Genomic DNA, 24,690 nt, shown 5'->3' with positions numbered 1-24,690 from the left:
CAAGCTTGCTTGGTTGGCCAAAAAGGGCGTATGCGTTTTTTCCTGAATATATTCAGGAAAAAACGCATACGCCCTTTTTGGCTAAGTGCATCATTGTGGACGTTCTGCCTCTTTTCCTATGCTTTCAATGCAATTCCAGTCTACCTCCTGAAATCGGTTTCCTGCAATTCTGCCCTGCTTTCAAGTCTTCTTGGCAGCCTTACTTCAGTATATTTTTGGACGATAGCTGTCATTTATAACTCTGCAGGTTTGTGAATTACAGTGCCCCTGAGCTCCTTTCTTCAACTCGCTTTATTGTGACCTGGCCGCAACACCGCAGGATGGCTTCAGGCCCTAATCTGGTTCCGGCACGGCATGCTGAGCCTTTGGTTAATTCCTCTTCCTGGTGGGAAATGAGAGTTAAATTTGCCCGTTCAGACACCTCCAGCTAGTCTCTCATTGGTTCTCGCTATTCCTGTTCATCTTCCGCAGAAATTGCAAACTGGGCCAAACAGGAGGTTAAAGGGACTGACTCTCCAAATCGGGAGGAGAGTGTTAGTAAAGCGTCTGGAATGTTGCACCCGAGTACCAGGGGAGGAAAACTGAGACATATTTGAACACGTCTCCCGTTCACATGGTTGATCATACTTGGGTTCCACATGCATGTTTTAGCTGAAGGAAGAATACCTTAAACCTGGAGAGTTGAGACCCGTGTAATGGGTACCATGCAATATGACTTCAAAGGGTCTTCATTTGCTCACCGAACCTCTCCAATCCTATCACTGCTGCGTTTATGCCCCTGTACACATGCTTGATTGTCTTTTGGAGACATAGCAATCCATAGGTTTTACGATACTTACTAGTCAGGTACATTCTTAGGCGTTTAATATGCGGTGTTGAGTCCATTTCGTTGAGCAAGGAGTAGCTCTTGTCTATTCCATATTTGACTTAAGGAACTTTATCTGTGCTCATTTCAATCTCTGGTTTTATGCAGCACCCCACCTCACCTTTACCCTTAAGCAAGCATAAGTTGGTTTTCTAAATTTGAGACCCTGTTCTGTTCTGTAATTCAGTTCCTGTGTAGCCAAGTTTAAATTCCATGTATTACTGATATATTATGATGTTTCTTTTTCTGTGTGACTTATTTCAGTTAGAATCATCATACCTGAATCCACTCATTGTGCTGCTAAGGGCCTGATGACACAGATTTCATTGCTGAGTGATATTGCTTTGTAAGTAAATACCACAACTTCTTTATCCATTTTTCACTTTCTGCGATGTTGAACTTGTACTGTAAATGAGGTTCTTGTAAACAGAGCCGTTCCAAACTTTGGGGTGGCTGTGTCTTTTTGATTTTAATTTCCCTAAGCTATAGGACCATAAGTGGAATTCCCTAGGTTCTGTTGCTTTGTTTTTTAGATGTTTCAGGAAACACCATACACTTCTCCCGAGTGGTTGTTGGCAATTTACATCCCGCCCATCAGCATAACAAGGCTCCCATTTCTCCATGGCCTGTCCTGCCTTTCTGGATTTTACACTTTTTTCAGATGGCCCTTTTGACCGGGGGGAAGTGAGACTTCATTGTAGTGCAGATTTCCTTTGCAAGCTTGCTTGGTTGGCCAAAAAGGGCGTATGCGTTTTTTCCTGAATATATTCAGGAAAAAACGCATACGCCCTTTTTGGCCAAGTGCATCATTGTGGACGTTCTGCCTCTTTTCCTATGCTTTCAATGCAATTCCAGTCTACCTCCTGAAATCGGTTTCCTGCAATTCTGCCCCGCTTTCAAGTCCTCTTGGCAGCCTTACTTCAGTCTATTTTTGGACGATAGCTGTCATTTATAACTCTGCAGGTTTGTGAATTACAGTGCCCCTGAGCTCCTTTCTTCAACTCGCTTTCTTTTGAGCTGGCCGCAACACCGCAGGATGGCTTCAGGCCCTAATCTGGCTCCGGTACGGCACGTTGAGCCTTTGGTTATTTCCTCTTCCTGGTGGGAAATGAGAGTTAAATTTGCCCGTCCAGACACCTCCAGCTAGCCTCTCATTGGTTCTCGCTATTCCTGTTCATCTTCCTCAGAAATTGCAAACTGGGCCAAACAGGAGGTTAAAGGCGCTGACTCTCCAAGTGGGGAGAGTGTTAGTAAAGCGTCTGGAATGTTGCACCCGAGTACCAGGGGAGGAAAACTGAGACATATTTGAACACGTCTCCCGTTCACATGGTTGATCATACTTGGGTTCCACATGCATGTTTTAGCTGAAGGAAGAATACCTTAAACCTGGAGAGTTGAGACCCGTGTAATGGGTACCATGCAATATGACTTCAAAGGGTCTTCATTTGCTCACCGAACCTCTCCAATCCTATCACTGCTGCGTTTATGCCCCTGTACACATGCTTGATTCTCTTTTGGAGACATAGCAATCCATAGGTTTTATGATACTTACTAGTCAGGTACATTCTTAGGCGTTTAATATGCGGTGTTGAGTCCATTTCGTTGAGCAAGGAGTAGCTCTTGTCTATTCCATATTTGGCTTAAGGAACTTTATCTGTGCTCATTTCAATCTCTGGTTTTATGCAGCACCCCACCTCGCCTTTACCCTTAAGCAAGCATAAGTTGGTTTTCTAAATTTGAGACCCTGTTCTGTTCTGTAATTCAGTTCCTGTGTAGCCAAGTTTACATTCCGTGTATTACTGATATCTTATGATGTTTCTTTTTCTGTGTGACTTATTTCAGTTAGAATCATCATACCTGAATCCACTCATTGTTCTGCTAAGGGCCTGATGACATAGATTTCATTGCTGAGTGATATTGCTTTGTAAGTAAATACCACAACTTCTTTATCCATTTTTCACTTTCTGCGATGTTGAACTTGTACTGTAAATGAGGTTCTTGTAAACAGAGCCGTTCCAAACTTTGGGGTGGCTGTGTCTTTTTGATTTTAATTTCCCTAAGCTATAGGACCATAAGTGGAATTCCCTAGGTTCTGTTGCTTTGTTTTTTAGATGTTTCAGGAAACACCATACACTTCTCCCGAGTGGTTGTTGGCAATTTACATCCCGCCCATCAGCATAACAAGGCTCCCATTTCTCCATGGCCTGTCCTGCCTTTCTGGATTTTACACTTTTTTCAGATGGCCCTTTTGACCGGGGGGAAGTGAGACTTCATTGTAGTGCAGATTTCCTTTGCAAGCTTGCTTGGTTGGCCAAAAAGGGCGTATGCGTTTTTTCCTGAATATATTCAGGAAAAAACGCATACGCCCTTTTTGGCCAAGTGCATCATTGTGGACGTTCTGCCTCTTTTCCTATGCTTTCAATGCAATTCCAGTCTACCTCCTGAAATCGGTTTCCTGCAATTCTGCCCCGCTTTCAAGTCCTCTTGGCAGCCTTACTTCAGTCTATTTTTGGACGATAGCTGTCATTTATAACTCTGCAGGTTTGTGAATTACAGTGCCCCTGAGCTCCTTTCTTCAACTTGCTTTCTTTTGAGCTGGCCGCAACACCGCAGGATGGCTTCAGGCCCTAATCTGGCTCCGGTACGGCACGTTGAGCCTTTGGTTATTTCCTCTTCCTGGTGGGAAATGAGAGTTAAATTTGCCCGTCCAGACACCTCCAGCTAGCCTCTCATTGGTTCTCGCTATTCCTGTTCATCTTCCTCAGAAATTGCAAACTGGGCCAAACAGGAGGTTAAAGGCGCTGACTCTCCAAGTGGGGAGAGTGTTAGTAAAGCGTCTGGAATGTTGCACCCGAGTACCAGGGGAGGAAAACTGAGACATATTTGAACACGTCTCCCGTTCACATGGTTGATCATACTTGGGTTCCACATGCATGTTTTAGCTGAAGGAAGAATACCTTAAACCTGGAGAGTTGAGACCCGTGTAATGGGTACCATGCAATATGACTTCAAAGGGTCTTCATTTGCTCACCGAACCTCTCCAATCCTATCACTGCTGCGTTTATGCCCCTGTACACATGCTTGATTCTCTTTTGGAGACATAGCAATCCATAGGTTTTACGATACTTACTAGTCAGGTACATTCTTAGGCGTTTAATATGCGGTGTTGAGTCCATTTCGTTGAGCAAGGAGTAGCTCTTGTCTATTCCATATTTGGCTTAAGGAACTTTATCTGTGCTCATTTCAATCTCTGGTTTTATGCAGCACCCCACCTCGCCTTTACCCTTAAGCAAGCATAAGTTGGTTTTCTAAATTTGAGACCCTGTTCTGTTCTGTAATTCAGTTCCTGTGTAGCCAAGTTTACATTCCGTGTATTACTGATATCTTATGATGTTTCTTTTTCTGTGTGACTTATTTCAGTTAGAATCATCATACCTGAATCCACTCATTGTTCTGCTAAGGGCCTGATGACATAGATTTCATTGCTGAGTGATATTGCTTTGTAAGTAAATACCACAACTTCTTTATCCATTTTTCACTTTCTGCGATGTTGAACTTGTACTGTAAACGAGGTTCTTGTAAACAGAGCCGTTCCAAACTTTGGGGTGGCTGTGTCTTTTTGATTTTAATTTCCCTAAGCTATAGGACCATAAGTGGAAGTGCCCTAGGTTCTGTTGCTTTGTTTTTTTGATGTTTCAGGAAACACCATACACTTCTCCCGAGTGTCTGTTGGCAATTTACATCCCGCCCATCAGCATAACAAGGCTCCCAGTTCTCCATGGCCTGTCCTGCCTTTCTGGATTTTACACTTTTTTCAGATGGCCCTTTTGACCGGGGGGAAGTGAGACTTCATTGTAGTGCAGATTTCCTTTGCAAGCTTGCTTGGTTGGCCAAAAAGGGCGTATGCGTTTTTTCCTGAATATATTCAGGAAAAAACGCATACGCCCTTTTTGGCCAAGTGCATCATTGTGGACGTTCTGCCTCTTTTCCTATGCTTTCAATGCAATTCCAGTCTACCTCCTGAAATCGGTTTCCTGCAATTCTGCCCCGCTTTCAAGTCCTCTTGGCAGCCTTACTTCAGTCTATTTTTGGACGATAGCTGTCATTTATAACTCTGCAGGTTTGTGAATTACAGTGCCCCTGAGCTCCTTTCTTCAACTCGCTTTCTTGTGACCTGGCCGCAACACCGCAGGATGGCTTCAGGCCCTAATCTGGTTCCGGCCCGGCATGCTGAGCCTTTGGTTAATTCCTCTTCTTGGTGGGAAATGAGAGTTAAATTTGCCCGTCCAGACACCTCCAGCTAGCCTCTCATTGGTTCTCGCTATTCCTGTTCATCTTCCGCAGAAATTGCAAACTGGGCCAAACAGGAGGTTAAAGGGACTGACTCTCCAAGTGGGGAGAGTGTTAGTAAAGCGTCTGGAATGTTGCACCCGAGTACCAGGGGAGGAAAACTGAGACATATTTGAACACGTCTCCCGATCACATGGTTAATCATACTCTAGGTTCCACATGCATGTTATAGCTGAAGGAAGAATACCTTAAACCTGGGTAGTTGAAACCTGTGGAATGGGTACCATGCAATATGACTTCAAAGGGTCTTCATTTGCTCACCGAACCTCTCCAATCCTATCACTGCTGCGTTTATGCCCCTGTACACATGCTTGATTTTCTTTTGGAGACATAGCAATCCATAGGTTTTACGATACTTACTAGTCAGGTACATTCTTAGGCGTTTAATATGCGGTGTTGAGTCCATTTCGTTGAGCAAGGAGTAGCTCTTGTCTATTCCATATTTGACTTAAGGAACTTTATCTGTGCTCATTTCAATCTCTGGTTTTATGCAGCACCCCACCTCGCCTTTACCCTTAAGCAAGCATAAGTTGGTTTTCTAAATTTGAGACCCTGTTCTGTTCTGTAATTCAGTTCCTGTGTAGCCAAGTTTACATTCCGTGTATTACTGATATCTTATGATGTTTCTTTTTCTGTGTGACTTATTTCAGTTAGAATCATCATACCTGAATCCACTCATTGTGCTGCTAAGGGCCTGATGACACAGATTTCTTTGCTGAGTGATATTGCTTTGTAAGTAAATACCACAACTTCTTTATCCATTTTTCACTTTCCGCGATGTTGAACTTGTACTGTAAACGAGGTTCTTGTAAACAGAGCCGTTCCAAACTTTGGGGTGGCTGTGTCTTTTTGATTTTAATTTCCCTAAGCTATAGGACCATAAGTGGAAGTGCCCTAGGCTCTGTTGCTTTGTTTTTTAGATGTTTCAGGAAACACCATACACTTCTCCTGAGTGTCTGTTGGCAATTTACATCCCGCCCATCAGCATAACAAGGCTCCCAGTTCTCCATGGCCTGTCCTGCCTTTCTGGATTTTACACTTTTTTCAGATGGCCCTTTTGACCGGGGGGAAGTGAGACTTCATTGTAGTGCAGATTTCCTTTGCAAGCTTGCTTGGTTGGCCAAAAAGGGCGTATGCGTTTTTTCCTGAATATATTCAGGAAAAAACGCATACGCCCTTTTTGGCCAAGTGCATCATTGTGGACGTTCTGCCTCTTTTCCTATGCTTTCAATGCAATTCCAGTCTACCTCCTGAAATCGGTTTCCTGCAATTCTGCCCCGCTTTGAAGTCCTCTTGGCAGCCTTACTTCAGTCTATTTTTGGACGATAGCTGTCATTTATAACTCTGCAGGTTTGTGATTTACAGTGCCCCTGAGCTCCTTTCTTCAACTCGCTTTCTTGTGACCTGGCCGCAACACCGCAGGATGGCTTCAGGCCCTAATCTGGTTCCGGCACGGCACGCTGAGCCTTTGGTTATTTCCTCTTCCTGGTGGGAAATGAGAGTTAAATTTGCCCGTCCAGACACCTCCAGCTAGTCTCTCATTGGTTCTCGCTATTCCTGTTCATCTTCCGCAGAAATTGCAAACTGGGCCAAACAGGAGGTTAAAGGGACTGACTCTCCAAGTTGGGAGAGTGTTAGTAAAGCGTCTGGAATGTTGCACCCGAGTACCAGGGGAGGAAAACTGAGACATATTTGAACACGTCTCCCGTTCACATGGTTGATCATACTTGGGTTCCACATGCATGTTTTAGCTGAAGGAAGAATACCTTAAACCTGGAGAGTTGAGACCCGTGGAATGGGTACCATGCAATATGACTTCAAAGGGTCTTCATTTGCTCACCGAACCTCTCCAATCCTATCACTGCTGCGTTTATGCCCCTGTACACATGCTTGATTCTCTTTTGGAGACATAGCAATCCATAGGTTTTACGATACTTACTAGTCAGGTACATTCTTAGGCGTTTAATATGCGGTGTTGAGTCCATTTCGTTGAGCAAGGAGTAGCTCTTGTCTATTCCATATTTGACTTAAGGAACTTTATCTGTGCTCATTTCAATCTCTGGTTTTATGCAGCACCCCAACTCACCTTTCCCCTTAAGCAAGCATAAGTTGGTTTTCTAAATTTGAGACCCTGTTCTGTTCTGTAATTCAGTTCCTGTGTAGCCAAGTTTACATTCCGTGTATTACAGATATCTTATGATGTTTCTTTTTCTGTGTGACTTATTTCAGTTAGAATCATCATACCTGAATCCACTCATTGTGATGCTAAGGGCCTGATGACATAGATTTCATTGCTGAGTGATATTGCTTTGTAAGTAAATACCACAACTTCTTTATCCATTTTTCACTTTCTGCGATGTTGAACTTGTACTGTAAACGAGGTTCTTGTAAACAGAGGCGTCCCAAACTTTAGGGTGGCTGTGTCTTTTTGATTTTAATTTCCCTAAGCTATACGACCATAAGTGGAAGTGCTCTAGGCTCTGTTGCTTTGTTTTTCAGATGTTTCAGGAAACACCATACACTTGTCCAGAGTGTCTGTTGGCAATTTACATCCCGCCCATCAGCATAACAAGGCTCCCAGTTCTCCATGGCCTGTCCTGCCTTTCTGGATTTTACACTTTTTTCAGATGGCCCTTTTGACCGGGGGGAAGTGAGACTTCATTGTAGTGCAGATTTCCTTTGCAAGCTTGCTTGGTTGGCCAAAAAGGGCGTATGCGTTTTTTCCTGAATATATTCAGGAAAAAACGCATACGCCCTTTTTGGCCAAGTGCATCATTGTGGACGTTCTGCCTCTTTTCCTATGCTTTCAATGCAATTCCAGTCTACCTCCTGAAATTGGTTTCCTGAAATTCTGCCCCACTTTCAAGTCCTCTTGGCAGCCTTACTTCAGTCTATTTTTGGACGATAGCTGTCATTTATAACTCTGCAGGTTTGTGAATTACAGTGCCCCTGAGCTCCTTTCTTCAACTCGCTTTCTTTTGAGCTGGCCGCAACACCGCATGATGGCTTCAGGCCCTAATCTGGTTCCGGCCCGGCACACTGAGCCTTTGGTTATTTCCTCTTCCTGGTGGGAAATGAGAGTTAAATTTGCCCGTCCAGACACCTCCAGCTAGCCTCTCATTGGTTCTCGCTATTCCTGTTCATCTTCCGCAGAAATTGCAAACTGGGCCAAACAGGAGGTTAAAGGCGCTGACTCTCCAAGTGGGGAGAGTGTTAGTAAAGCGTCTGGAATGTTGCACCCGAGTACCAGGGGAGGAAAACTGAGACATATTTGAACACGTCTCCCGTTCACATGGTTGATCATACTTGGGTTCCACATGCATGTTTTAGCTGAAGGAAGAATACCTTAAACCTGGAGAGTTGAGACCCGTGTAATGGGTACCATGCAATATGACTTCAAAGGGTCTTCATTTGCTCACCGAACCTCTCCAATCCTATCACTGCTGCGTTTATGCCCCTGTACACATGCTTGATTCTCTTTTGGAGACATAGCAATCCATAGGTTTTACGATACTTACTAGTCAGGTACATTCTTAGGCGTTTAATATGCGGTGTTGAGTCCATTTCGTTGAGCAAGGAGTAGCTCTTGTCTATTCCATATTTGGCTTAAGGAACTTTACCTGTGCTCATTTCAATCTCTGGTTTTATGCAGCACCCCAACTCACCTTTACCCTTAAGCAAGCATAAGTTGGTTTTCTAAATTTGAGACCCTGTTCTGTTCTGTAATTCAGTTCCTGTGTAGCCAAGTTTACATTCCGTGTATTACTGATATCTTATGATGTTTCTTTTTCTGTGTGACTTATTTCAGTTAGAATCATCATACCTGAATCCACTCATTGTGATGCTAAGGGCCTGATGTCATAGATTTCATTGCTGAGTGATATTGTTTTGTAAGTAAATACCACAACTTCTTTATCCATTTTTCACTTTCTGCGATGTTGAACTTGTACTGTAAACGAGGTTGTTGTAAACAGAGGCGTCCCAAACTTTGGGGTGGCTGTGTCTTTTTGATTTTAATTTCCCTAAGCTATAGGACCATAAGTGGCAGTGCCCTAGGCTCTGTTGCTCTGTTTTTTAGATGTTTCAGGAAACACCATACACTTCTCCCGTGTGTCTGTTGGCAATTTACATCCCGCCCATCAGCATAACAAGGCTCCCAGTTCTCCATGGCCTGTCCTGCCTTTCTGGATTTTACACTTTTTTCAGATGGCCCTTTTGACCGGGGGGAAGTGAGACTTCATTGTAGTACAGATTTCCTTTGCAAGCTTGCTTGGTTGGCCAAAAAGGGCGTATGCGGTTTTTCCTGAATATATTCAGGAAAAAACGCATACGCCCTTTTTGGCCAAGTGCATCATTGTGGACGTTCTGCCTCTTTTCCTATGCTTTCAATGCAATTCCAGTCTACCTCCTGCAATCAGTTTCCTGCAATTCTGCCCCGCTTTCAAGTCCTCTTGGCAGCCTTACTTCAGTATATTTTTGGACGATAGCTGTCATTTATAACTCTGCAGGTTTGTGAATTACAGTGCCCCTGAGCTCCTTTCTTCAACTCGCTTTCTTTTGAGCTGGCCGCAACACCGCAGGATGGCTTCAGGCCCTAATCTGGTTCCGGCCCGGCACGCTGAGCCTTTGGTTATTTCCTCTTCCTGGTGGGAAATGAGAGTTAAATTTGCCCGTCCAGACACCTCCAGCTAGCCTCTCATTGGTTCTCGCTATTCCTGTTCATCTTCCGCAGAAATTGCAAACTGGGCCAAACAGGAGGTTAAAGGCGCTGACTCTCCAAGTGGGGAGAGTGTTAGTAAAGCGTCTGGAATGTTGCACCCGAGTACCAGGGGAGGAAAACTGAGACATATTTGAACACGTCTCCCGTTCACATGGTTGATCATACTTGGGTTCCACATGCATGTTTTAGCTGAAGGAAGAATACCTTAAACCTGGAGAGTTGAGACCCGTGTAATGGGTACCATGCAATATGACTTCAAAGGGTCTTCATTTGCTCACCGAACCTCTCCAATCCTATCACTGCTGCGTTTATGCCCCTGTACACATGCTTGATTCACTTTTGGAGACATAGCAATCCATAGGTTTTACGATACTTACTAGTCAGGTACATTCTTAGGCGTTTAATATGCGGTGTTGAGTCCATTTCGTTGAGCAAGGAGTAGCTCTTGTCTATTCCATATTTGGCTTAAGGAACTTTATCTGTGCTCATTTCAATCTCTGGTTTTATGCAGCACCCCAACTCACCTTTACCCTTAAGCAAGCATAAGTTGGTTTTCTAAATTTGAGACCCTGTTCTGTTCTGTAATTCAGTTCCTGTGTAGCCAAGTTTACATTCCGTGTATTACTGATATCTTATGATGTTTCTTTTTCTGTGTGACTTATTTCAGTTAGAATCATCATACCTGAATCCACTCATTGTGCTGCTAAGGGCCTGATGACACAGATTTCATTGCTGAGTGATATTGCTTTGTAAGTAAATACCACAACTTCTTTATCCATTTTTCACTTTCTGCAATGTTGAACTTGTACTGTAAATGAGGTTCTTGTAAACAGAGCCGATCCAAACTTTGGGTTGGCTGTGTCTTTTTGATTTTAATTTCCCTAAGCTATAGGACCATAAGTGGAAGTGCCCTAGGTTCTGTTGCTTTGTTTTTTTGATGTTTCAGGAAACACCATACACTTCTCCCGAGTGGTTGTTGGCAATTTACATCCCGCCCATCAGCATAACAAGGCTCCCAGTTCTCCATGGACTGTCCTGCCTTTCTGGATTTTACAGTTTTTTCAGATGGCCCTTTTGACCGGGGGGAAGTGAGACTTCATTGTAGTGCAGATTTCCTTTGCAAGCTTGCTTGGTTGGCCAAAAAGGGCGTATGCGTTTTTTCCTGAATATATTCAGGAAAAAACGCATACGCCCTTTTTGGCCAAGTGCATCATTGTGGACGTTCTGCCTCTTTTCCTATGCTTTCAATGCAATTCCAGTCTACCTCCTGAAATCGGTTTCCTGCAATTCTGCCCCGCTTTCAAGTCCTCTTGGCAGCCTTACTTCAGTCTATTTTTGGACGATAGCTGTCATTTATAACTCTGCAGGTTTGTGAATTACAGTGCCCCTGAGCTCCTTTCTTCAACTCGCTTTCTTTTGAGCTGGCCGCAACACCGCAGGATGGCTTCAGGCCCTAATCTGGCTCCGGTACGGCACGTTGAGCCTTTGGTTATTTCCTCTTCCTGGTGGGAAATGAGAGTTAAATTTGCCCGTCCAGACACCTCCAGCTAGCCTCTCATTGGTTCTCGCTATTCCTGTTCATCTTCCTCAGAAATTGCAAACTGGGCCAAACAGGAGGTTAAAGGCGCTGACTCTCCAAGTGGGGAGAGTGTTAGTAAAGCGTCTGGAATGTTGCACCCGAGTACCAGGGGAGGAAAACTGAGACATATTTGAACACGTCTCCCGTTCACATGGTTGATCATACTTGGGTTCCACATGCATGTTTTAGCTGAAGGAAGAATACCTTAAACCTGGAGAGTTGAGACCCGTGTAATGGGTACCATGCAATATGACTTCAAAGGGTCTTCATTTGCTCACCGAACCTCTCCAATCCTATCACTGCTGCGTTTATGCCCCTGTACACATGCTTGATTGTCTTTTGGAGACATAGCAATCCATAGGTTTTACGATACTTACTAGTCAGGTACATTCTTAGGCGTTTAATATGCGGTGTTGAGTCCATTTCGTTGAGCAAGGAGTAGCTCTTGTCTATTCCATATTTGACTTAAGGAACTTTATCTGTGCTCATTTCAATCTCTGGTTTTATGCAGCACCCCACCTCACCTTTACCCTTAAGCAAGCATAAGTTGGTTTTCTAAATTTGAGACCCTGTTCTGTTCTGTAATTCAGTTCCTGTGTAGCCAAGTTTAAATTCCATGTATTACTGATATATTGTGATGTTTCTTTTTCTGTGTGACTTATTTCAGTTAGAATCATCATACCTGAATCCACTCATTGTGCTGCTAAGGGCCTGATGACACAGATTTCATTGCTGAGTGATATTGCTTTGTAAGTAAATACCACAACTTCTTTATCCATTTTTCACTTTCTGCGATGTTGAACTTGTACTGTAAATGAGGTTCTTGTAAACAGAGCCGTTCCAAACTTTGGGGTGGCTGTGTCTTTTTGATTTTAATTTCCCTAAGCTATAGGACCATAAGTGGAATTCCCTAGGTTCTGTTGCTTTGTTTTTTAGATGTTTCAGGAAACACCATACACTTCTCCCGAGTGGTTGTTGGCAATTTACATCCCGCCCATCAGCATAACAAGGCTCCCATTTCTCCATGGCCTGTCCTGCCTTTCTGGATTTTACACTTTTTTCAGATGGCCCTTTTGACCGGGGGGAAGTGAGACTTCATTGTAGTGCAGATTTCCTTTGCAAGCTTGCTTGGTTGGCCAAAAAGGGCGTATGCGTTTTTTCCTGAATATATTCAGGAAAAAACGCATACGCCCTTTTTGGCCAAGTGCATCATTGTGGACGTTCTGCCTCTTTTCCTATGCTTTCAATGCAATTCCAGTCTACCTCCTGAAATCGGTTTCCTGCAATTCTGCCCCGCTTTCAAGTCCTCTTGGCAGCCTTACTTCAGTCTATTTTTGGACGATAGCTGTCATTTATAACTCTGCAGGTTTGTGAATTACAGTGCCCCTGAGCTCCTTTCTTCAACTCGCTTTCTTTTGAGCTGGCCGCAACACCGCAGGATGGCTTCAGGCCCTAATCTGGCTCCGGTACGGCACGTTGAGCCTTTGGTTATTTCCTCTTCCTGGTGGGAAATGAGAGTTAAATTTGCCCGTCCAGACACCTCCAGCTAGCCTCTCATTGGTTCTCGCTATTCCTGTTCATCTTCCTCAGAAATTGCAAACTGGGCCAAACAGGAGGTTAAAGGCGCTGACTCTCCAAGTGGGGAGAGTGTTAGTAAAGCGTCTGGAATGTTGCACCCGAGTACCAGGGGAGGAAAACTGAGACATATTTGAACACGTCTCCCGTTCACATGGTTGATCATACTTGGGTTCCACATGCATGTTTTAGCTGAAGGAAGAATACCTTAAACCTGGAGAGTTGAGACCCGTGTAATGGGTACCATGCAATATGACTTCAAAGGGTCTTCATTTGCTCACCGAACCTCTCCAATCCTATCACTGCTGCGTTTATGCCCCTGTACACATGCTTGATTCACTTTTGGAGACATAGCAATCCATAGGTTTTACGATACTTACTAGTCAGGTACATTCTTAGGCGTTTAATATGCGGTGTTGAGTCCATTTCGTTGAGCAAGGAGTAGCTCTTGTCTATTCCATATTTGGCTTAAGGAACTTTATCTGTGCTCATTTCAATCTCTGGTTTTATGCAGCACCCCAACTCACCTTTACCCTTAAGCAAGCATAAGTTGGTTTTCTAAATTTGAGACCCTGTTCTGTTCTGTAATTCAGTTCCTGTGTAGCCAAGTTTACATTCCGTGTATTACTGATATCTTATGATGTTTCTTTTTCTGTGTGACTTATTTCAGTTAGAATCATCATACCTGAATCCACTCATTGTGCTGCTAAGGGCCTGATGACACAGATTTCATTGCTGAGTGATATTGCTTTGTAAGTAAATACCACAACTTCTTTATCCATTTTTCACTTTCTGCAATGTTGAACTTGTACTGTAAATGAGGTTCTTGTAAACAGAGCCGATCCAAACTTTGGGTTGGCTGTGTCTTTTTGATTTTAATTTCCCTAAGCTATAGGACCATAAGTGGAAGTGCCCTAGGTTCTGTTGCTTTGTTTTTTTGATGTTTCAGGAAACACCATACACTTCTCCCGAGTGGTTGTTGGCAATTTACATCCCGCCCATCAGCATAACAAGGCTCCCAGTTCTCCATGGACTGTCCTGCCTTTCTGGATTTTACAGTTTTTTCAGATGGCCCTTTTGACCGGGGGGAAGTGAGACTTCATTGTAGTGCAGATTTCCTTTGCAAGCTTGCTTGGTTGGCCAAAAAGGGCGTATGCGTTTTTTCCTGAATATATTCAGGAAAAAACGCATACGCCCTTTTTGGCCAAGTGCATCATTGTGGACGTTCTGCCTCTTTTCCTATGCTTTCAATGCAATTCCAGTCTACCTCCTGAAATCGGTTTCCTGCAATTCTGCCCCGCTTTCAAGTCCTCTTGGCAGCCTTACTTCAGTCTATTTTTGGACGATAGCTGTCATTTATAACTCTGCAGGTTTGTGAATTACAGTGCCCCTGAGCTCCTTTCTTCAACTCGCTTTCTTTTGAGCTGGCCGCAACACCGCAGGATGGCTTCAGGCCCTAATCTGGCTCCGGTACGGCACGTTGAGCCTTTGGTTATTTCCTCTTCCTGGTGGGAAATGAGAGTTAAATTTGCCCGTCCAGACACCTCCAGCTAGCCTCTCATTGGTTCTCGCTATTCCTGTTCATCTTCCTCAGAAATTGCAAACTGGGCCAAACAGGAGGTTAAAGGCGCTGACTCTCCAAGTGGGGAGAGTGTTAGTAAAGCGTCTGGAATGTTGCACCCGAGTACCAGGGGAGGAAAACTGAGACATATTTGAACACGTCTCCCGTTCACATGGTTGATCATACTTGGGTTCCACATGCATGTTTTAGCTGAAGGAAGAATACCTTAAACCTGGAGAGTTGAGACCCGTGTAATGGGTACCATGCAATATGACTTCAAAGGGTCTTCATTTGCTCACCGAACCTCTCCAATCCTATCACTGCTGCGTTTATGCCCCTGTACACATGCTTGATTGTCTTTTGGAGACATAGCAATCCATAGGTTTTACGATACTTACTAGTCAGGTACATTCTTAGGCGTTTAATATGCGGTGTTGAGTCCATTTCGTTGAGCAAGGAGTAGCTCTTGTCTATTCCATATTTGACTTAAGGAACTTTATCTGTGCTCATTTCAATCTCTGGTTTTATGCAGCACCCCACCTCACCTTTACCCTTAAGCAAGCATAAGTTGGTTTTCTAAATTTGAGACCCTGTTCTGTTCTGTAATTCAGTTCCTGTGTAGCCAAGTTTAAATTCCATGTATTACTGATATATTGTGATGTTTCTTTTTCTGTGTGACTTATTTCAGTTAGAATCATCATACCTGAATCCACTCATTGTGCTGCTAAGGGCCTGATGACACAGATTTCATTGCTGAGTGATATTGCTTTGTAAGTAAATACCACAACTTCTTTATCCATTTTTCACTTTCTGCGATGTTGAACTTGTACTGTAAATGAGGTTCTTGTAAACAGAGCCGTTCCAAACTTTGGGGTGGCTGTGTCTTTTTGATTTTAATTTCCCTAAGCTATAGGACCATAAGTGGAATTCCCTAGGTTCTGTTGCTTTGTTTTTTAGATGTTTCAGGAAACACCATACACTTCTCCCGAGTGGTTGTTGGCAATTTACATCCCGCCCATCAGCATAACAAGGCTCCCATTTCTCCATGGCCTGTCCTGCCTTTCTGGATTTTACACTTTTTTCAGATGGCCCTTTTGACCGGGGGGAAGTGAGACTTCATTGTAGTGCAGATTTCCTTTGCAAGCTTGCTTGGTTGGCCAAAAAGGGCGTATGCGTTTTTTCCTGAATATATTCAGGAAAAAACGCATACGCCCTTTTTGGCCAAGTGCATCATTGTGGACGTTCTGCCTCTTTTCCTATGCTTTCAATGCAATTCCAGTCTACCTCCTGAAATCGGTTTCCTGCAATTCTGCCCCGCTTTCAAGTCCTCTTGGCAGCCTTACTTCAGTCTATTTTTGGACGATAGCTGTCATTTATAACTCTGCAGGTTTGTGAATTACAGTGCCCCTGAGCTCCTTTCTTCAACTCGCTTTCTTTTGAGCTGGCCGCAACACCGCAGGATGGCTTCAGGCCCTAATCTGGCTCCGGTACGGCACGTTGAGCCTTTGGTTATTTCCTCTTCCTGGTGGGAAATGAGAGTTAAATTTGCCCGTCCAGACACCTCCAGCTAGCCTCTCATTGGTTCTCGCTATTCCTGTTCATCTTCCTCAGAAATTGCAAACTGGGCCAAACAGGAGGTTAAAGGCGCTGACTCTCCAAGTGGGGAGAGTGTTAGTAAAGCGTCTGGAATGTTGCACCCGAGTACCAGGGGAGGAAAACTGAGACATATTTGAACACGTCTCCCGTTCACATGGTTGATCATACTTGGGTTCCACATGCATGTTTTAGCTGAAGGAAGAATACCTTAAACCTGGAGAGTTGAGACCCGTGTAATGGGTACCATGCAATATGACTTCAAAGGGTCTTCATTTGCTCACCGAACCTCTCCAATCCTATCACTGCTGCGTTTATGCCCCTGTACACATGCTTGATTCTCTTTTGGAGACATAGCAATCCATAGGTTTTATGATACTTACTAGTCAGGTACATTCTTAGGCGTTTAATATGCGGTGTTGAGTCCATTTCGTTGAGCAAGGAGTAGCTCTTGTCTATTCCATATTTGGCTTAAGGAACTTTATCTGTGCTCATTTCAATCTCTGGTTTTATGCAGCACCCCACCTCGCCTTTACCCTTAAGCAAGCATAAGTTGGTTTTCTAAATTTGAGACCCTGTTCTGTTCTGTAATTCAGTTCCTGTGTAGCCAAGTTTACATTCCGTGTATTACTGATATCTTATGATGTTTCTTTTTCTGTGTGACTTATTTCAGTTAGAATCATCATACCTGAATCCACTCATTGTTCTGCTAAGGGCCTGATGACATAGATTTCATTGCTGAGTGATATTGCTTTGTAAGTAAATACCACAACTTCTTTATCCATTTTTCACTTTCTGCGATGTTGAACTTGTACTGTAAATGAGGTTCTTGTAAACAGAGCCGTTCCAAACTTTGGGGTGGCTGTGTCTTTTTGATTTTAATTTCCCTAAGCTATAGGACCATAAGTGGAATTCCCTAGGTTCTGTTGCTTTGTTTTTTAGATGTTTCAGGAAACACCATACACTTCTCCCGAGTGGTTGTTGGCAATTTACATCCCGCCCATCAGCATAACAAGGCTCCCATTTCTCCATGGCCTGTCCTGCCTTTCTGGATTTTACACTTTTTTCAGATGGCCCTTTTGACCGGGGGGAAGTGAGACTTCATTGTAGTGCAGATTTCCTTTGCAAGCTTGCTTGGTTGGCCAAAAAGGGCGTATGCGTTTTTTCCTGAATATATTCAGGAAAAAACGCATACGCCCTTTTTGGCCAAGTGCATCATTGTGGACGTTCTGCCTCTTTTCCTATGCTTTCAATGCAATTCCAGTCTACCTCCTGAAATCGGTTTCCTGCAATTCTGCCCCGCTTTCAAGTCCTCTTGGCAGCCTTACTTCAGTCTATTTTTGGACGATAGCTGTCATTTATAACTCTGCAGGTTTGTGAATTACAGTGCCCCTGAGCTCCTTTCTTCAACTCGCTTTCTTTTGAGCTGGCCGCAACACCGCAGGATGGCTTCAGGCCCTAATCTGGCTCCGGTACGGCACGTTGAGCCTTTGGTTATTTCCTCTTCCTGGTGGGAAATGAGAGTTAAATTTGCCCGTCCAGACACCTCCAGCTAGCCTCTCATTGGTTCTCGCTATTCCTGTTCATCTTCCTCAGAAATTGCAAACTGGGCCAAACAGGAGGTTAAAGGCGCTGACTCTCCAAGTGGGGAGAGTGTTAGTAAAGCGTCTGGAATGTTGCACCCGAGTACCAGGGGAGGAAAACTGAGACATATTTGAACACGTCTCCCGTTCACATGGTTGATCATACTTGGGTTCCACATGCATGTTTTAGCTGAAGGAAGAATACCTTAAACCTGGAGAGTTGAGACCCGTGTAATGGGTACCATGCAATATGACTTCAAAGGGTCTTCATTTGCTCACCGAACCTCTCCAATCCTATCACTGCTGCGTTTATGCCCCTGTACACATGCTTGATTCTCTTTTGGAGACATAGCAATCCATAGGTTTTATGATACTTACTAGTCAGGTACATTCTTAGGCGTTTAATATGCGGTGTTGAGTCCATTTCGTTGAGCAAGGAGTAGCTCTTGTCTATTCCATATTTGGCTTAAGGAACTTTATCTGTGCTCATTTCAATCTCTGGTTTTATGCAGCACCCCACCTCGCCTTTACCCTTAAGCAAGCATAAGTTGGTTTTCTAAATTTGAGACCCTGTTCTGTTCTGTAATTCAGTTCCTGTGTAGCCAAGTTTACATTCCGTGTATTACTGATATCTTATGATGTTTCTTTTTCTGTGTGACTTATTTCAGTTAGAATCATCATACCTGAATCCACTCATTGTTCTGCTAAGGGCCTGATGACATAGATTTCATTGCTGAGTGATATTGCTTTGTAAGTAAATACCACAACTTCTTTATCCATTTTTCACTTTCTGCGATGTTGAACTTGTACTGTAAATGAGGTTCTTGTAAACAGAGCCGTTCCAAACTTTGGGGTGGCTGTGTCTTTTTGATTTTAATTTCCCTAAGCTATAGGACCATAAGTGGAATTCCCTAGGTTCTGTTGCTTTGTTTTTTAGATGTTTCAGGAAACACCATACACTTCTCCCGAGTGGTTGTTGGCAATTTACATCCCGCCCATCAGCATAACAAGGCTCCCATTTCTCCATGGCCTGTCCTGCCTTTCTGGATTTTACACTTTTTTCAGATGGCCCTTTTGACCGGGGGGAAGTGAGACTTCATTGTAGTGCAGATTTCCTTTGCAAGCTTGCTTGGTTGGCCAAAAAGGGCGTATGCGTTTTTTCCTGAATATATTCAGGAAAAAACGCATACGCCCTTTTTGGCCAAGTGCATCATTGTGGACGTTCTGCCTCTTTTCCTATGCTTTCAATGCAATTCCAGTCTACCTCCTGAAATCGGTTTCCTGCAATTCTGCCCCGCTTTCAAGTCCTCTTGGCAGCCTTACTTCAGTCTATTTTTGGATGATAGCTGTCATTTATAACTCTGCAGGTTTGTGAATTACAGTGCCCCTGAGCTCCTTTCTTCAACTCGCTTTCTTTTGAGCTGGCCGCAACACCGCAGGATGGCTTCAGGCCCTAATCTGGCTCCGGTACGGCACGTTGAGCCTTTGGTTATTTCCTCTTCCTGGTGGGAAATGAGAGTTAAATTTGCCCGTCCAGACACCTCCAGCTAGCCTCTCATTGGTTCTCGCTATTCCTGTTCATCTTCCTCAGAAATTGCAAACTGGGCCAAACAGGAGGTTAAAGGCGCTGACTCTCCAAGTGGGGAGAGTGTTAGTAAAGCGTCTGGAATGTTGCACCCGAGTACCAGGGGAGGAAAACTGAGACATATTTGAACACGTCTCCCGTTCACATGGTTGATCATACTTGGGTTCCACATGCATGTTTTAGCTGAAGGAAGAATACCTTAAACCTGGAGAGTTGAGACCCGTGTAATGGGTACCATGCAATATGACTTCAAAGGGTCTTCATTTGCTCACCGAACCTCTCCAATCCTATCACTGCTGCGTTTATGCCCCTGTACACATGCTTGATTCTCTTTTGGAGACATAGCAATCCATAGGTTTTACGATACTTACTAGTCAGGTACATTCTTAGGCGTTTAATATGCGGTGTTGAGTCCATTTCGTTGAGCAAGGAGTAGCTCTTGTCTATTCCATATTTGGCTTAAGGAACTTTATCTGTGCTCATTTCAATCTCTGGTTTTATGCAGCACCCCACCTCGCCTTTACCCTTAAGCAAGCATAAGTTGGTTTTCTAAATTTGAGACCCTGTTCTGTTCTGTAATTCAGTTCCTGTGTAGCCAAGTTTACATTCCGTGTATTACTGATATCTTATGATGTTTCTTTTTCTGTGTGACTTATTTCAGTTAGAATCATCATACCTGAATCCACTCATTGTTCTGCTAAGGGCCTGATGACATAGATTTCATTGCTGAGTGATATTGCTTTGTAAGTAAATACCACAACTTCTTTATCCATTTTTCACTTTCTGCGATGTTGAACTTGTACTGTAAACGAGGTTCTTGTAAACAGAGCCGTTCCAAACTTTGGGGTGGCTGTGTCTTTTTGATTTTAATTTCCCTAAGCTATAGGACCATAAGTGGAAGTGCCCTAGGTTCTGTTGCTTTGTTTTTTTGATGTTTCAGGAAACACCATACACTTCTCCCGAGTGTCTGTTGGCAATTTACATCCCGCCCATCAGCATAACAAGGCTCCCAGTTCTCCATGGCCTGTCCTGCCTTTCTGGATTTTACACTTTTTTCAGATGGCCCTTTTGACCGGGGGGAAGTGAGACTTCATTGTAGTGCAGATTTCCTTTGCAAGCTTGCTTGGTTGGCCAAAAAGGGCGTATGCGTTTTTTCCTGAATATATTCAGGAAAAAACGCATACGCCCTTTTTGGCCAAGTGCATCATTGTGGACGTTCTGCCTCTTTTCCTATGCTTTCAATGCAATTCCAGTCTACCTCCTGAAATCGGTTTCCTGCAATTCTGCCCCGCTTTCAAGTCCTCTTGGCAGCCTTACTTCAGTCTATTTTTGGACGATAGCTGTCATTTATAACTCTGCAGGTTTGTGAATTACAGTGCCCCTGAGCTCCTTTCTTCAACTCGCTTTCTTGTGACCTGGCCGCAACACCGCAGGATGGCTTCAGGCCCTAATCTGGTTCCGGCCCGGCATGCTGAGCCTTTGGTTAATTCCTCTTCTTGGTGGGAAATGAGAGTTAAATTTGCCCGTCCAGACACCTCCAGCTAGCCTCTCATTGGTTCTCGCTATTCCTGTTCATCTTCCGCAGAAATTGCAAACTGGGCCAAACAGGAGGTTAAAGGGACTGACTCTCCAAGTGGGGAGAGTGTTAGTAAAGCGTCTGGAATGTTGCACCCGAGTACCAGGGGAGGAAAACTGAGACATATTTGAACACGTCTCCCGATCACATGGTTAATCATACTCTAGGTTCCACATGCATGTTATAGCTGAAGGAAGAATACCTTAAACCTGGGTAGTTGAAACCTGTGGAATGGGTACCATGCAATATGACTTCAAAGGGTCTTCATTTGCTCACCGAACCTCTCCAATCCTATCACTGCTGCGTTTATGCCCCTGTACACATGCTTGATTCTCTTTTGGAGACATAGCAATCCATAGGTTTTACGATACTTACTAGTCAGGTACATTCTTAGGCGTTTAATATGCGGTGTTGAGTCCATTTCGTTGAGCAAGGAGTAGCTCTTGTCTATTCCATATTTGACTTAAGGAACTTTATCTGTGCTCATTTCAATCTCTGGTTTTATGCAGCACCCCACCTCGCCTTTACCCTTAAGCAAGCATAAGTTGGTTTTCTAAATTTGAGACCCTGTTCTGTTCTGTAATTCAGTTCCTGTGTAGCCAAGTTTACATTCCGTGTATTACTGATATCTTATGATGTTTCTTTTTCTGTGTGACTTATTTCAGTTAGAATCATCATACCTGAATCCACTCATTGTGCTGCTAAGGGCCTGATGACACAGATTTCTTTGCTGAGTGATATTGCTTTGTAAGTAAATACCACAACTTCTTTATCCATTTTTCACTTTCCGCGATGTTGAACTTGTACTGTAAACGAGGTTCTTGTAAACAGAGCCGTTCCAAACTTTGGGGTGGCTGTGTCTTTTTGATTTTAATTTCCCTAAGCTATAGGACCATAAGTGGAAGTGCCCTAGGCTCTGTTGCTTTGTTTTTTAGATGTTTCAGGAAACACCATACACTTCTCCTGAGTGTCTGTTGGCAATTTACATCCCGCCCATCAGCATAACAAGGCTCCCAGTTCTCCATGGCCTGTCCTGCCTTTCTGGAGTTTACACTTTTTTCAGATGGCCCTTTTGACCGGGGGAAAGTGAGACTTCATTGTAGTGCAGATTTCCTTTGCAAGCTTGCTTGGTTGGCCAAAAAGGGCGTATGCGTTTTTTCCTGAATATATTCAGGAAAAAACGCATACGCCCTTTTTGGCCAAGTGCATCATTGTGGACGTTCTGCCTCTTTTCCTATGCTTTCAATGCAATTCCAGTCTACCTCCTGAAATCGGTTTCCTGCAATTCTGCCCCGCTTTCAAGTCCTCTTGGCAGCCTTACTTCAGTCTATTTTTGGATGATAGCTGTCATTTATAACTCTGCAGGTTTGTGAATTACAGTGCCCCTGAGATCCTTTCTTCAACTCGCTTTCTTGTGACCTGGCCGCAACACCGCAGGATGGCTTCAGGCCCTAATCTGGTTCCGGACCGGCATGCTGAGCCTTTGGTTAATTCCTCTTCCTGGTGGGAAATGAGAGTTAAATTTGCCCGTCCAGACACCTCCAGCTAGCCTCTCATTGGTTCTCGCTATTCCTGTTCATCTTCCGCAGAAATTGCAAACTGGGCCAAACAGGAGGTTAAAGGGACTGACTCTCCAAGTCGGGAGAGTGTTAGTAAAGCGTCTGGAATGTTGCACCCGAGTACCAGGGGAGGAAAACTGAGACATATTTGAACACGTCTCCCGTTCACATGGTTGATCATACTCTGGGTTCCACATGCATGTTTTAGCTGAAGGAAGAATACCTTAAAGCTGGAGAGTTGAGACCCGTGTAATGGGTACCATGCAATATGACTTCAAAGGGTCTTCATTTGCTCACCGAACCTCTCCAATCCTATCACTGCTGCGTTTATGCCCCTGTACACATGCTTGATTCTCTTTCGGAGACATAGCAATCCATAGGTTTTAAGATACTTACTAGTCAGGTACATTCTTAGGCGTTTAATATGGGGTGTTGAGTCCATTTCGTTGAGCAAGGAGTAGCTCTTGTCTATTCCATATTTGGCTTAAGGAACTTTATCTGTGCTCATTTCAATCTCTGGTTTTATGCAGCACCCCAACTCACCTTTACCCTTAAGCAAGCATAAGTTGGTTTTCTAAATTTGAGACCCTGTTATGTTCTGTAATTCAGTTCCTGTGTAGCCAAGTTTACATTCCGTGTATTACTGATATCTTATGATGTTTCTTTTTCTGTGTGACTTATTTCAGTTAGAATCATCATACCTGAATCCACTCATTGTGCTGCTAAGGGTCTGATGACACAGATTTCATTGCTGAGTGATATTGCTTTGTAAGTAAATACCACAACTTCTTTATCCATTTTTCACTTTCTGCGATGTTGAACTTGTACTGTAAACGAGGTTCTTGTAAACAGAGCCGATCCAAACTTTGGGGTGGCTGTGTCTTTTTGATTTTAATTTCCCTAAGCTATAGGACCATAAGTGGAAGTGCCCTAGGTTCTGTTGCTTTGTTTTTTAGATGTTTCAGGAAACACCATACACTTCTCCCGAGTGGTTGTTGGCAATTTACATCCCGCCCATCAGCATAACAAGGCTCCCAGTTCTCCATGGCCTCTCCTGCCTTTCTGGATTTTACACTTTTTTCAGATGGCCCTTTTGACCGGGGGGAAGTGAGACTTCATTGTAGTGCAGATTTCCTTTGCAAGCTTGCTTGGTTGGCCAAAAAGTGCGTATGCGTTTTTTCCTGAATATATTCAGGAAAAAACGCATACGCCCTTTTTGGCCAAGTGCATCATTGTGGACGTTCTGCCTCTTTTCCTATGCTTTCAATGCAATTCCAGTCTACCTCCTGAAATCGGTTTCCTGCAATTCTGCCCCGCTTTCAAGTCCTCTTGGCAGCCTTACTTCAGTCTATTTTTGGACGATAGCTGTCATTTATAACTCTGCAGGTTTGTGAATTACAGTGCCCCTGAGCTCCTTTCTTCAACTCGCTTTCTTTTGAGCTGGCCGCAACACCGCAGGATGGATTCAGGTCCTAATCTGGTTCCGGTACGGCACGCTGAGCCTTTGGTTATTTCCTCTTCCTGTTGGGAAATAAGAGTTAAATTTGCCCGGCCAGACACCTCCAGCTAGCCTCTCTTTGGTTCTCGCTATTCCTGTTCATCTTCCTCAGAAATTGCAAACTGGGCCAAACAGGAGGTTAAAGGCGCTGACTCTCCAAGTGGGGAGAGTGTTAGTAAAGCGTCTGGAATGTTGCACCCGAGTACCAGGGGAGGAAAACTGAGACATATTTGAACACGTCTCCCGTTCACATGGTTGATCATACTTGGGTTCCACATGCATGTTTTAGCTGAAGGAAGAATACCTTAAAACTGGAGAGTTGAGACCCGTGTAATGGGTACCATGCAATATGACTTCAAAGGGTCTTCATTTGCTCACCGAACCTCTCCAATCCTATCACTGCTGCGTTTATGCCCCTGTACACATGCTTGATTCTCTTTTGGAGACATAGCAATCCATAGGTTTTACGATACTTACTAGTCAGGTACATTCTTAGGCGTTTAATATGCGGTGTTGAGTCCATTTCGTTGAGCAAGGAGTAGCTCTTGTCTATTCCATATTTGACTTAAGGAACTTTATCTGTGCTCATTTCAATCTCTGGTTTTATGCAGCACCCCACCTCGCCTTTACCCTTAAGCAAGCATAA

At 43.8% G+C, this 24,690-nt stretch overlaps 1 long non-coding RNA gene across 2 annotated transcripts in view; it reads left to right on the top strand.

The window, feature by feature from the left end:
* LOC307181196 overlaps positions 1-24,690 on the top strand; it is a 569,873-nt gene that overhangs the window by 438 nt on the left and 544,745 nt on the right. Inside the window, exon 1 of one of the 2 annotated variants that reach the window (XR_013826092.1) lies at positions 7,469-7,526. The exons of the other annotated variant lie outside the window; for it this stretch is intronic. This is a non-coding gene — a long non-coding RNA (uncharacterized lncRNA). Of the gene's footprint in view, positions 1-7,468; positions 7,527-24,690 lie in introns of those variants that run through there. 2 annotated transcript variants of the gene reach the window in all.

Source organism: Stenella coeruleoalba (genome assembly GCF_951394435.1).
Source record: "Stenella coeruleoalba genome assembly, contig: scaffold_138, whole genome shotgun sequence".
Classification (NCBI taxonomy): domain Eukaryota; kingdom Metazoa; phylum Chordata; class Mammalia; order Artiodactyla; family Delphinidae; genus Stenella; species Stenella coeruleoalba.
Note: the sequence above shows the minus strand (reverse complement) of the source record. Positions and strands in the feature narration are given on the sequence as shown.